Genomic DNA, 11,829 nt, shown 5'->3' on the forward strand with positions numbered 1-11,829 from the left:
CGCCGTCAACAAGTCAGTTAATATTGGGTAAGGGGTAGGCATCTCTGGGACAAGCTTTGTTAAGATCCGTGTAATCAACACACATCTGCCACTTGCCGTTGGCCTTCTTAACCAGGACCACGTTAGAGAGCCAAGTGGTATAGTGAGCTTCTTCGATGAACCTCGTGCTCAGTAACTTATCGGCCTCGGTCTTGGCCGCTAGGCGTCGTTTCTCGCCAAGTTTGCGTTTTTTCTAAGAGACATATCGAGCCTCCTTGTAAATGGATAACTTGTGGGATGCCACTTGAGGGTCAACTCCAGGTAAGTCAGCAGCTGATCAAGCAAAGAGGTCCGTGTTGCCGACTAGGATGGGTGTTATGATGTCACGTTGTTAAGATTCTATCCCAGTACCAAGTTTGATGATGCGGCCATTTCGGAGCTCCAAGGGGGTGGTTTCTTCAACAAGTTCAAGGTGGACTTCCCGGCCCACTCTAGGGTCTAGATAGTCACCAGACAAAGCGATCTCAGAGCTGGGTGGTCGTTCAATGTGATTGGTTTGAAGGATGGGGAGCTGTGGGCGTAGGCTGGCCATGTAGCATTCACATGCAAGGCTTTGGTCGTAATATGACTGAGTTGATTCATAATATGATTGAGTTCTTTCCTTTCATCTATATGGATACAAAATTTCCTGGTGTCATCTTTCAGTCGGATCTAGCACTCCGACAACCACAAAATAACTACGCAGTGATGAAAGCCAACGTGGACTGTATGCACCTCATCCAAGTCGGGTTGACCCTTTTGGACTACCACGACAACCTTCCAACCTTTGGAACTTCCAACCATTTCATTTGGGAATTCAACTTTTGTGAGTTTGATATCACGCGCCATCCTCATGCTCCTTCTTCAATCGCCCTCCTACAGCGTCAAGGCATGGATTTTCATAAAAATCGAAACTTTGGAGTTAGCATTGTGCGATTCACTGAGCTCATGATGCTCTCAGGACTCCTCTGCAATAGTCATATTCACTGGATTAATTTTCATGGTGCTTATGATTTTGCCTACATGATTAAAGTATTGGGCCATCGTTTTCTGCACATGCAACCACTTCTACCTCCTAACTTGGGTGACTTTCTGCAACTCGTTAAATTCTTCTTTGGACAAGAAGTATACGATATTAAATATCTCGTTAGGTTTTGTCCCAACCTTTATGGCAGTTTAGACATAGTTAGTGAGTTGCTAGGTTTGGATAATAGTGTTAGAAAAAGCCATCATGCAGGGTCTGATAGTGTGGTCACTTTACATGTTTTTAATGAGATTAATAGATTATATTTTCATACTCAAAATGACTTGGAAAAACATGGAGGAATTGTATACGGTATAGAGATGTCATAATATTCATGTTTTAGAATGTTTGTACTTTCCTTCTTTCATTATTTTTCGTACAGAGAGGAATGTATATCTTTGCGTTGGTTACATGAAGATATTCTTTTTTCTAACATCATATTTGTTGTTTAATAATAATTTATATAATTATAAAAAATGAATTTATCTTGTATATATATTTTTTAATTTAGGTTTTTAATAAGTAATTACTTTAAGTATTTTTATTTTCCTAATGCTAGAAAAATAAGTATTAGAAAAATAGTGCTAGAAAAAGTCATCATGCAACATCTTATTAATTTTATTTTCCTAAATGATTATCTTTTAAATTTAAGTATCTTTTTAAAATATTTTCTTAATTGAATAGTTTTTAAATTAAAATAAGTATTTATAATAATGGAATTTATTACCGAATAAATACATTATTTATATGAAATTTTAAAAAAATATTTTTTTTTATTTCTATAAGTATAATTTTATTATTTTTTCTTGTTATTCAAAATTGGATTTATTATTTATAATAACTATTTTTTCAATATTAAATGAAAATAATAGTTATGGATTCAAATAACTATTTATAATAATAAAATTATTTACAAAATAAATAAATATTATTTTCGAGCCTTGTCAAACCTAAGGAGAATACTTATTTGTACAACTTATTTGTTTTATTTTTTTTCTAATTATTCTGCTATTTTTATTTGTTTGACTTTCATTTATGAAAAAACAATTATTCAATTGTCATCATTTACGTGGCTTATAATGAAAATTGATTTTAAAAATATGCAATGAACATTATTTATTTTGTTATAGAGTTTATAGTCAAAATTAAGTGATGATAAGATCATATGATAATTATAATATTTTCTTGTACAAATTAAATTTTATTTTGTGGTTTGGAGACTAATATTCATGTTCTATAATGCAACATGTTATTTTAGTAGTATAAAACTAACAACATAAGACATTTCGTAATAATTTTCAAAATAGATAATCCATTATCTAGAAAGTTGTTATTAAAGTTATTCCAAGTTATAACTATAGCAATAAGAGATACAAAGATATATAGTTTCAAGGAAACTATGGTACAATAAGGAATTAGAGTCTTTCTTAACATTTTAGGAACAAGGAATGACAACCTACAATGAGAGTGCAACAACAACATATTCCTCCTAAGATAGGTCAACTCTTGCTTCCTCATATTCTCACACCAACCAAGACTAGCGTGGAACCAAAACTTAAAAAAAAAATAGAAGGGAACACAAGAGAGCTCATCTTACTTGGAGGGAATCGTTCAACGAAGGAGAAAATAGGAGAGCTCACTCAAACCCTAACAAAACTTGTTGTTGTAGTTTTAAGAGTGGAAGGAGAAGAGTTTTATGAAAAGTGGCAGAATGAGAGGGTTAAGACTGATTTAAGGGTTTTGGACACCCTATGGGCCAACCTTAGGCCCAACAGATTAGGACAGAGCCTTAAACATTGGGACAGAATTTAAGCGAGCCTTACATTACATATTGTGATTTGATTTGTTGTCAAAATAAATCATTTAAAAAAAATTGGTATTTTCTCATGCATTCATTAATTTGATATTTTCTTATGCAACTTAATTTTTAGTTTACTTAAAAGTAGTTACTTTTGTAAAGTAAAAGCTAACTTTATACTTCTTTAGTAAAACTATTATACAACAGAAATATTGTTCAAAATAAATTTACTTTATATTAATTTAGTTTGACCATAATAAAAATGTAACAGTACAAGTGTCTAAGTTGACTTTACATGTCAAAATTACTTTAATCAAATTTTATTTTATTGACGGTTTATGAATAACTTAATTAAAAGGAGTGAATTATTAGATATAACAAGACAATCTTATTCCCTTTAACTTTATTTAGTTTTACTTTTCACAATCTATTTTAATCACATATTCGAAATAAGAAATAAACTATCTTGAGATATTCTTTTATCCTGAATTATCGATATATTCTTTACATAAGTTATTTGAAATAATACATTGATGGATTTGAATTTTTATATATGATTGGATTTGATATCAAAATAAATCATTTAAAAAAAAGATAATTGTTATTGGTTTAAATGATAGTAAATATATTGAGAATGAAACAAGATGCATTATCGTTTATCTTTTTAGCGTTTATGATATTTTCACGGAGGAAAATAAATAAATAAATAAATACAGTTTGTCATGTAAGATTAAATTGGACAAGTCTATTTATATTTTTAAAAATCTGACAGACTCTAAAAAGAATAAAATGCAATCTCATTTTTAATATATTTAATATCAATCATGTGATAGTGATTTATTTTGAACATAAATCTTATTGCAAATGGAGAAAATCAAATCTATTAATATAGTATATCAAGAATGTCAATTACACTAGATAATGAGTTTGATTATAAGATTAAAATTGCACAAATTAATTTTATCTTATCTTTTTTAACTAGTTTTTGAATTTATTTTTATAATCCATCACTATAAAAGTGTGTAGTTGTAGATCTGTTTTATATTTTTTTATCCTGATTTAATGTTTAAATTTGGAGATTTAATTAAATTTTAGTAATTAAAAGATTGATTTAATCAAGATATGTGATAATTGGATTTAATGAGTTTGTAATATGAAAATGGCTTAAAAATTGATTTTAGTTGTATAAAATATTTTTGAATATTCTAGCGTTGGTTGATGTAATTGAAATTGTATCACACCTAGCCGGTTCTGCTAGCTCACCGACACATATCATCCTTGACCGACAACCCATATCGGACAAGGTTGGGGGACTGGTGTACCGTACCTAGCCGAACTCAACCAAGTAAACAATATACACATCGAAACCACCTAGTATCTAGTACCCGGACACCACCAGCATAAGCCATCTAGGCAAGTAGCCGGTCGAGACCGACTACTTGCCTAGAACGTTAACCAACATCGATGTCCCGCCTTCAATAGGTTTCAAGGGCCTGATTTGGAGCCCAGGCCCATTCATGGCCCAAACTAGAGCCCAAGTCAAAACCCAGCCCATGAAATGGTCAAACGTCATTTAATGCTCTATAAATACACGTGGACCCCAGTAATTAAAGGTACGCATTCATTAATCACTGATTTGACTCTCTGAGAGCTTTGACTAACTTGAGCTTCGGAGACCCTTCTGCAGGTAACCCCTCCTGGGTCCAAGCAGACACGTATTGACCGGGAAGAGGCCAACTGAAGAGATAGCGGACTACATGGTAAGGTGACGCTTGTGTCTAATCTTTTGTTTGTTCTTTGCAGGAACAATTGGCGCCCACCGTGGGGCACGAGACGAACACCTTTAGTACCCGTTTTTCTCTGAAGATGGTTTCTACCCGTAGCAAAGCTGGAGCTAACAAGCAAGTGGACGCTGGTCCCTCTGGACCTTCCGGCATCACCCCTGACTTGGCCGCCATCTTAGACGACCAGGTGAAGATGCAACAGGAGCTCGCAGACCTGAAGAAGCGCAGCGCTGAAGAAATGGAAGCGCTAAAACAAGAGAACTCCCGCCTCAGAAGGAGGATCGAGGCAGATGCCAACCTGAAGGGAAAAGCCAAAGAGACCTCTGAAGCTGTGAAGTCTCCGGCCTTCCAGCCTACAGAGGAAGAAAGTGAATATAATCCCACTCCCCACACCTTCACCACTACCCAACAAACCCCCCTTACCTCCACACACCCCCAACACTTCCTATCCGGTCACCCGGGGCTCACAGCACCCTCAACCACCCACGCTCCCAACAACATACCCACTGCTCTCCACATAGCATACGTCCCACCCTACAATCCGCAGTATCTTCCCACAACCCACATCCCTCCTCATAACATCACCTCCACCTTTCCTACTATGATCAACCACCCACCCCCACATTCCCCCCCCTCACCAGCCCAGACGCCGCCACCCATTCACAGATTTTATCGCTAACACCCCTCTCCCGGCCCAGTGGGAACCATTCAACCTCGATCGCTACACTGGCGAAACCGACCCCGACGAACACCTGAAAGTTTACATCACACACGTTGCCCTATATACATCCCAAGACGCAGTCTTTTGCAAAGCTTTCCCCACAACCCTCAAAGGCCCCGCCCTAGAATGGTTTACCACCCTCCCACCCTACTCAATTGATAATTTCGACACCCTTTCCCACATGTTTTCCACACATTTCGCCAGCAGCCGCCCACACCAAACCACCACCATATCCCTACTGGGCATCAGACAAGAGCCCAATGAACCACTCAGAAAATTCATCGACCGCTTCAGTAAAGCAGCCTTTCGTACACCACACCTTAATCAGGAAATGATACTTCAATGTATGACCCTCACCCTACAACCCGGACCCTTCGCCAACAATGTCTACCTCCACCCACCCACCTCCATGCACGAACTCAAGCTGCGCGCAGCTGACTACGTTCGCATGGAAGAAAATGCAAACTCTTCACACCAAATTCTGTAACGACTATGCCGCCAACACCTCCAACCCCACCCCCAATCCCACCCCACAGCCTCACCCGCGCTCTGACACCCGCCCACGTGAACCCCGCCAACCTCGTTTCACCAGATACGCCCCACTCACAGTAGCCCGCTCCCACATCCTAGACGAGGCCCTCCAGGCTGACCTCCTCCCCCCACCACGAAAGACAACCACCCCTCCTAACGCCGACATGACCAAGTATTGTCGGTACCACCACAACCACGGTCATACTACAGAAGAGTGCAAAGCGCTCCAGGATAAGATCGAAGAACTGGTACGCGCCGGCCATTTTCGCCGCTTCATCCGCAGGGATGACCACGCCCCTCCTCCCGAACCTGCCACCCTCCACGACACGACCACAGACGACATCCAAGCGGTGCCCACCAAAATAGCCACCCCACCCAACCACAACCACAGCCCGCTCAAACCAACATTACCCCTGCCGACCCCCCCTTACGAGGCACCATTAATACCATCTCTGGTGGCTTCGCAAGCGGAGGCTCCACCTTTTCCGCCAGAAAGAAACACCTCCGCCACATACAATCCATCAACCACATCACCCAATCCCATCACAGACGACGTATGCCCCCCATCGTATTCACAGATGACGACTTCCATGGCTTCGACCACCAGCAAGACGACCCCATGGTCATCACAGTTGAAATCGAAAATTATGCCGTTAAGAAAGTCCTGGTGGATCAAGGCAGCTCTGTTGACATCCTCTACTGGGCCACCTACCAAAAGTTACAACTCCCCGACACCGCTATGATACCATATGATGAGCCCATATACGGCTTTTCTGGCGAACAAGTATCCACCTGGGGCTACATAGACCTCCATACCGTCTTTCGGGAAGGAACCCAAACAAAAACAATCCCAATCCGCTTTCTTATAGTCGACGCACCCACATCCTACAACATACTCCTGGGTCGTCCTTCTCTCAATACCCTTGGTGCAGTCGTCTCCACCCCGCATTTGGCCATGAAGTTCCTAGCACCATCCGGTGACATCCTAACCATCCACTGTGACCAACGTTTGGCACGCGAATGCTACATGGCAAGCTTAAGACCGCAACTCCCAATCCAACAGACAAACCACATCGAGCGACCACCTAATTCCCGCATAGCCCTATCCGGCGAGGACCTTGACCCCAGAATAGGCCGAGATGCCCGCCTCGAACCAGTCGAGGACACAACCCCCCTGGAACTCCCCAACGGCCATTCCATCAACTTGGGCACTGGTTTGAATCTTGATGAGCGTGCCACAATTACACCCATCCTCACCAATAACACGGATCTCTTCGCCTGGTCAGCCGCCGACCTCCCTGGGGTAGACCCCAAGGTCGCATCCCACAAGCTCTCGATATACAAAGAAGCCCGCTACGTATCCCAGAAAAAACGCAAACTTGGGGAAGAACGCAGACAGGCAGCCAAGGTAGAGGCCGAGAAGTTGCTGAGCGTAGGGTTTATAGATGAAGCACAGTACACCACCTGGCTTTCTAACATTGTCTTGGTGAAGAAAGCTAATTGCAAATGGCGGATGTGCGTGGACTACACAGACCTGAACAAGGCGTGCCCTCGCGACGCCTACCCCCTACCCAACATCGACCGCCTCGTAGACGGCGCGGCAGGAAATAAAGTACTTAGCTTTTTAGACGCATACTCAGGTTATAACCAAATACCCATGGCCACAACAGATATGCACAAGACAGCCTTCATCACAGATGATGCCAACTACTTCTATAGAGTCATGCCCTTTGGCCTCAAAAACGCTGGGGCAACCTACCAGCGGCTAATGGACAAAGTCTTCAGCCACCTCACAGGACACTGTGTCGAAGTCTACGTCGATGACATGGTCGTCAAGTCCCCAAGCCATCATCAGCACGCTAAAGATTTAGAGGCAGTTTTCTCCGCCCTACGCCAGTACAACCTCCGCCTAAACCCCGATAAGTGCGTATTCGGCGTCGACCGGGGTAAATTCCTCGGTTTCATGTTAACCCAGCGCGGCATAGAAGTTAACCCTGAAAAATGCAGGGCCATCATCGAGATGCGCAGCCCCACCACCATTAAGGAAGTCCAATGACTAATTGGCCGCCTCACGACTATATCTCGCTTCCTACCAAAACTAGCAGAACAAACTCAACCCATAATTCAGCTCCTAAAGAAATCCGCCCGGTTAACGTGGACTGATGATTGTGAACAAATCTTCCTCAAACTCAAAACATCCCTAACCTCACCCCCCATCCTTCGTCAATGACCTACAACAAACACCTGTTGAGGACCAATGGACGCTTCATGTAGATGGCTCCTCGAACCCAAGGGGTGCCGGTGCCGGCATCGTGTTGGAAGGCCCCAATGACATCCTCATTGAGAAATCTCTTCACTTCGCTTTCAAAACGTCGAATAATCAAGCCGAATACGAAGCTATCCTCGTCGGCCTCTCTCTAGCCCGTGAAGTCGGCGTCAAAAAGTTAACATGCAAAACCGACTCCAAACTCACCGTAGGTCATCTGAACGACGAGTTCCAAATCAAAGACCCCATCCTCCAACAATATTACCATCTAGTCCGCGCAATCATCCAATCCGCCTTTGAACAAGTCCGCGTCGAACACATACCCAGAACCGACAATGTCAAAGCCGACATCCTTTCCAAATTAGCCAGTACCAAACTCAAAAATCGTAACCGATCCTTGCTACAGCAAACACTATCCACACCTTCCGCCACACACACTTGCCAAACGTTAACCCACACCCCATCAAACAGCATCACCCCCACCCAAAACCCAAACTGGACCACCCCTTACATTCAGTACCTCAAAACCGGCAACCCCCCTGCCGACGCGGACAAAACTTGGCTGGCCAAGGCCGCCAGGTACACTATGGTAGGCGACGACCTCTACAAACGCGGATACGGCCAGCCCCTACTTAAATGTGTCACGCCAGAACAAGCCCAGTATGTCATTAAGGAACTACACGAAGGAATTTGTGGTTATCATTCAGGCGCACGCACCATGGCCACAAGAATTCTCAGAGCCGGATACTTCTGGCCCACAATAGAGGCGGACTGCCAAGACTACGTCAAGAAATGCAAACCATGCCAGAAGCACGGCAACCTTATACATCAGAAACAAGAACAACTACACCACATACTGTCCCCCTGGCCATTCGCTAAATGGGGAATGGACATCCTAGGCCCCTTCACACCCGGCAAAGGACAGGTTAAGTTCCTAATCGTAGCCGTTGACTACTTCACCAAATGGATTGAAGCCAAGCCATTGACCACTATCACGGCCCAGCAAGTCCAGCAGTTTGTGTGGAAGGACGTCATATGTAGATATGGTGTACCGCACACCATCATAACAGATAACGGCCGACAATTTATTGACAAAGAGTTAGCAAAATTCTACACCGGCTTAGGCATCAAACACATCACAAGTTCTGTAGAACACCCACAGACCAATGGGCAAGCGGAAGCGGCAAACAAAGTTATCCTCGTAGAGCTGCGTAAAAGATTGGATACCGCTAAAGGCCGATGGCCAGAAGAATTAATTGAAGTGCTATGGGCCTACAGATGCACCCCTCAATCGTCAACAAATGAATCCCCTTTCAGCCTGGTCTACGGCGCAGACGCCATGATACCAGTAGAAATTGGCGAACCATCCCTGCGCCGAGAACTGTACGACCCAACTCACAACCACCAAAACATGGCCTTACATCTCAACCTCCTTCCCGAACTCAGAGAAAAAGCCCAAATACGCAATCTCGCCGCCAAACAACGAGCTGCCAGGAAATATAACGCAAACCTGCACCCACGATCGTTTGTCATAGGAGACCTAGTATGGAGAATGGCCAGCAGTGCTAGAAAGAAGGATGGCAAGTTCTCCGCCAATTGGGATGGCCCATACCGCATACGAGAAGACGCAGGAGGTGGGGCTTATCGCCTAGAACAACTATTTGGGGAAGAAATCCCCAACACATGGAATGTATCCCACCTCAAGTTCTACTTCAGTTGAACATGCATCATAAGCGGATCAATACTTGTAACCACGGGTGTACTCTTTTTCCTCACTTGGTCTTTTCTCCCTAAGGAGGGTTTTGGCCAAGGAGGTTTTAACGAGGCACCCCTATTTGAATAAATAAAATGAGTGGTTCCCTACTTTATGACTCTATACTACTTTACTCGTGGTTAATTCGTTTAAGTTCCCCACCCTTACCACAAGTAAGCGGCCTGGGTCGAACACCCTTTACTCGTGGTTAATTCATTTAAGTTCCCCACCCTTACCACAAGTAAGCGGCCTGGGTCGAACACCCTTTACTCGTGGTTAATTCATTTAAGTTCCCCACCCTTACCACAAGTAAGCGGCTTGGGTCGAACACCCTTTACTCGTGGTTAATTCATTTAAGTTCCCCACCCTTACCACAAGTAAGCGGCCTGGGTCGAACACCCTTTACTCGTGGTTAATTCATTTAAGTTCCCCACCCTTACCACAAGTAAGCGGCCTGGGTCGAACACCCTTTACTCGTGGTTAATTCATTTAAGTTCCCCACCCTTACCACAAGTAAGCGGCTTGGGTCGAACACCCTTTACTCGTGGTTAATTCATTTAAGTTCCCCACCCTTACCACAAGTAAGCGGCCTGGGTCGAACACCCTTTACTCGTGGTTAATTCGTTTAAGTTCCCCACCCTTACCACAAGTAAGCGGCCTGGGTCGAACACCCTTTACTCGTGGTTAATTCGTTTAAGTTCCCCACCCTTACCACAAGTAAGCGGCCTGGGTCGAACACCCTTTACTCGTGGTTAATTCGTTTAAGTTCCCCATCTTTACCACAAGTAAGCGGCCTGGGTCGAACACCCTTTACTCGTGGTTAATTCATTTAAGTTCCCCACCCTTACCACAAGTAAGCGGCCTGGGTCGAACACCCTTTACTCGTGGTTAATTCATTTAAGTTCCCCACCCTTACCACAAGTAAGCGGCCTGGGTCGAACACCCTTTACTCGTGGTTAATTCATTTAAGTTCCCCACCCTTACCACAAGTAAGCGGCCTGGGTCGAACACCCTTTACTCGTGGTTAATTCATTTAAGTTCCCCACCCTTACCACAAGTAAGCGGCCTGGGTCGAACACCCTTTACTCGTGGTTAATTCATTTAAGTTCCCCACCTTTACCACAAGTAAGCGGCTTGGGTCGAACACCCTTTACTCGTGGTTAATTCATTTAAGTTCCCCACCCTTACCACAAGTAAGCGGCCTGGGTCGAACACCCTTTACTCGTGGTTAATTCATTTAAGTTCCCCACCCTTACCACAAGTAAGCGGCCTGGGTCGAACACCCTTTACTTGTGGTTAATTCATTTAAGTTTCCCACCCTTACCACAAGTAAGCGGCCTGGGTCGAACACGCTCAATAAAAATCGAATTTACAAAACATCACATACATCAAAACACTCGCTCATAATTATACCATACCAATAATGCAGCACTATCACACAAGTTATCGGCATCCAATAAAACACAGCATATACAAAGCATTCATCATTTTAAAAACAAACAGTATACGAGGTATTACAGACATAGTGTACGAATTATTACAGACATAATTCCAGCTTTCAAATTATAAACATTAAAGGTCCTATGCTGCTTTGTTGTCATCACCCTCCACGGCCGCGTCCGCATCCTTCTCTTCCTCGGCCGCCTCGTTCCCAACCTCTTCCCCACCCTCTTCATCCTCCCTTACCAACTTTCCGCCAACCACATCTTTATCCTCATCGAATCTTGAATCCAGGGCATCCACATCCTTATAGAAGAAGGCCGCCTGCCGCAACCCCTTCTCGAAACCATTTATATGCTCTTGGATAACGCTGTTCTTCAAATCATCCAACTCCCCAACAGCCCCGTCGTATTTATCCTTCAAATCCTCATAATCTTCTTCCAGCTCCCCTATACGCTTGTTCAGTTTCTCCTCAGAATCTAAAGAACGCACTC

The 11,829-nt window shown here is 43.2% G+C and overlaps 1 pseudogene; it reads left to right on the plus strand.

Moving 5' to 3' along the window:
• The first annotated feature begins 603 nt into the window (after positions 1 to 603).
• Positions 604 to 1,371, plus strand: LOC114170196 (putative CCR4-associated factor 1 homolog 9 pseudogene; annotated as a pseudogene).
• The last annotated feature ends 10,458 nt before the right edge of the window (positions 1,372 to 11,829 follow it).

Source organism: Vigna unguiculata, chromosome 11 (genome assembly GCF_037176805.1).
Source record: "Vigna unguiculata cultivar grain cowpea cultivar isolate G323 ecotype 2 chromosome 11, ASM3717680v1, whole genome shotgun sequence".
NCBI lineage: Eukaryota > Viridiplantae > Streptophyta > Magnoliopsida > Fabales > Fabaceae > Vigna > Vigna unguiculata.